The following is a 3,595-nucleotide window of genomic DNA, read 5'->3' on the forward strand; positions in this document are numbered from 1 at the left end:
TGAATGGATAAAGAAGATGTGGCACATATATACAATGGAATATTACTCAGCCATAAAAAGAAACGAAGTTGAGTTATTTGTAGTGAGGTTGATGGACCTGGAGTCTGTCATACAGAGTGAAGTAAGTCAAAAGGAGAAAACAAATACCGTATGCTAACACATATATATGGAATTGAAGAAAAAAAAATGTCATGAAGAACCTAGGGGTAAGATGGGAATAAAGACACAGACCTACTAGAGAATGGACTTGAGGATATGGGGAGGGGGAAGGGTAAGCTGTGACAAAGTGAGAGAGCGGCATGGACATATATACACTACCAAATGTAAAATAGATAGCTAGTGGGAAGCAGCCGCATAGCACAGGGAGATCAGCTGGGTGGTTTGTGACCACCTAGAGGGGTGGGATAGGGATGGTGGGAGGGAGGGAGACGCAAAAGGGAAGAGATATGGGAACATATGTATATGTATAACTGATTCACTTCGTTGTAAAGCAGAAACTAACATACCATTGTAAAGCAATTATACTCCAATAAAGATGTTAAAAAAAACAAAACAAAACAAACAAACAAAAATTCTTATGTCAAGGTTTTTTTTTAATTGAGGCAGATGTTTGCTTTTGTTTCTTTTACACTGCCCAGCATGCATTCTCCTTTCACATCAGTTCTTGATATCCTTTTAGATAATTGCCTCTCTTCGTTTGCCTGTTCTCAGGGGACTCTAGACATCCAGGTGCCCCACTTTTCTCTACTTGAAGGGCAGACATGTGACCCAAGGTAATCTCAACAGCGTCTCTCTGGCACTGTGAATCTTTTTTTTTTAAATGTTTTTTTATTGTGGTAAAAGTCGTATCGTATAAAACATACTATTTTAACCATATTTAACTGTACAGTTCGGTGGCACTAAGTACATTCACATTGTTGTGCAACTCTCATGATCATCCATCTCCCGAATTTTTTACCTTCCTAAACTAAAACTCTGCACCCATTAAACATTAACTCCTCATTCCCTCCCCACCACCCCGTCCCCCAGCCGGTGGCATCTACTAATGTACTTTCTAACTCTATGAAATTGACTATTTTAGGTGCCTTGTATAAGTGGCACTGTGAATCTTGAGCAGAACAACACAAAGAGGGGAAAATGATTGGGTGCAAGTCTTTCAGTGGCAGAGGCTCTTTGAGTACTTCCCGCAACTTACAGTCTGGAAACTGCCACATTTTAAGTCTGGTTCGTTGCTCTACCATCAGCATCCTTTAACTAAATTTCCTTTTTGCTTAAGTTATAGCTACATTTATTTTTGTTGCTTACCATAAAAGCACTCAATCGTATAGCAAAGCATTATATGATTCCCTACGCTTTTGTGTCTGGTCTCAGTGGTGATGAACATCGACTGTTTTAGATTTGCCACTGGGATGGATTTCCCAAAAGATTATGTATTCATCTGAAGCCTGGACTACCACGGAGATTTCTGTATCAAGTCTATTTTTTGAAGTGCTTTCATTTTTACATTGTCAATTTTGGCTTCCTTTGACTCCTATGGTCCCCACATCCTGAGACTGGGACTAAAGCCATTATTTTTGCTTAATCTTAAAATCTTCTTATACTACTCACTTTTCAAGAGGGATTCCTGGAGTCATTCAATCTTCTATGTTGCCTGCTTTAACAAGGAGTAAAACGACTGATTATGCAGCACTTTTTCTACCACCTTGGTAGAGTTTCTGTATGGTAAGAACTCATTACCAAGCCTCTCCATCTCTGATGAAGAAGCAAAGACCATAAGAGTCTAAGTGACTAGATGGAAACGTAACAGCATGGAAGAAGTTCCAGGAGCTAAACTCAAAGTTTTCTCCCTTGTTGGCTTTAACTACCTGGCCGTGTAATGTTGCGCTCTCTTTCTCTGTCTTTTGAACACTGACCTGCACTGCGCATAGAATGCTCTGGTGTGTCTCCAGCTCAGACTCCAGCATTGACATCCATGAATGCATTCTAGAACTGGATCGGGAACACGGGCCCGGAATCAGCAACAACATCTGCTTTAGAAAACCACATCATTGTTGCCATTTCTCCTATTGTTCCACTTTGCCTTGGCGGATGAAAACGGTCCCCTTTGACAGTTTCATTGGGTTCCTTTAGAGCCTTACAAATCCCCAAATTGCCATGTGGATTCTCTCCTATTGCTATCAAATGGATCTCACCATTACTGCTTTTTTTGTATTCAGCATCTCATGCCTCTGTGCCCTTGTTCTCTTTGGCTCATGTTTTAGCAGTGTCATACTCAGCACAGTCTCATCCTTACTTTTCTTTTAACTGTGTAGAGTGTGTCATGTGTAAACCTTCTGCTCTTACAGTCACATCAGCAAACACTTAATGCTGCCTTTTATAACCCAAAACCCGCTTTGTTATTCCTTTTACATTTCATGCCTCAGTGATTTCTGAGTTCCCCACTGTATTACAAAGGCCTGTTCAGACACTTAATCCTTGTATCCACTGGGACATCACATATTGCTAAGGTCAGAATTTTCCTTTCTGTGAGATTGTGCAGTTTTACTCCTTGAGATATATCATGTGCTTAGGGTTCAAGCTTTTAAAAAATTCAAGTAACTTGCCTCCCTTATTATGGCAATTGAACATTTTCACAGATTTTTCTGACCCATTTAGAAAATGGATGAATCAGATGCTTAAAAGTCAGTGCTTCTTCATTGTACCTTTTTCACCCTTGGCTCAGATCCTACAGCATCTATAATACATTTATCGTTTTAGAGTATACATTTGTGTTGTGTTTTCATTTTCAGAGACTACTTTTGGTATTTCAAGTCAAGCATATGAAGCACTTTCATGTAAACATTTCAGCAATCAGACTTAACTCATAATTTTTATCTTTATACTCCCAAGATAGGAATGAGTTCTCCTTCTCAACTCCACATTTCTATTCTCATAATGATGGTGAGAAAATATTGTTGTCTTGGAAGTGACTGTGGGAGGTCAGAAGGTGCCCAAGTTTTCCAGATTTGTCTAATCCCTTGTAGACCTCCACACTAATTATAATAATCCCATCTTCTCTTTTCCAAGGTTAATTCTTCCTTCCTCTGACCCCTTGAATTGCAGTCAATCCTTCCTTGGATTGCTTCTTTGATCTCCCTTTCTCACCTAACAAATGGAATGAAGCTTCCCTTGGATTACAACTGTGCTCAGGGTTCTTCTTGTCCTGAAAGAAAACCCACTTCTTTCAACTGTATTAATGTCCTGCTCTCATTTTTTACTCACTACCCAAACTTTGAACCTACAGTTTCAACTTGTAAGTTTTGTTTCATCACCTCCTATTCACCCCTGAGTAGTTTATAGTAAAAACTAAAAATAGAACTACCATATGATTCAGCAATCCCACTCCTGGGCATATACCCGGAGAAAACCATAATACGAAAATATACATGAACCCCAGTGTTCATTGCAGCACTATTTACAGTAGCCAAGACATGGAAGCAAACTAAATGTCCATCGACAGATGAATGGATAAAGATGTGGTACATATATACCATGGAATATTACTCAGCCATAAAAAGAATGAAATAATGCCATTTACAGCAACATGGATGGACCT

Source organism: Physeter macrocephalus, chromosome 11 (genome assembly GCF_002837175.3).
Source record: "Physeter macrocephalus isolate SW-GA chromosome 11, ASM283717v5, whole genome shotgun sequence".
NCBI lineage: Eukaryota > Metazoa > Chordata > Mammalia > Artiodactyla > Physeteridae > Physeter > Physeter macrocephalus.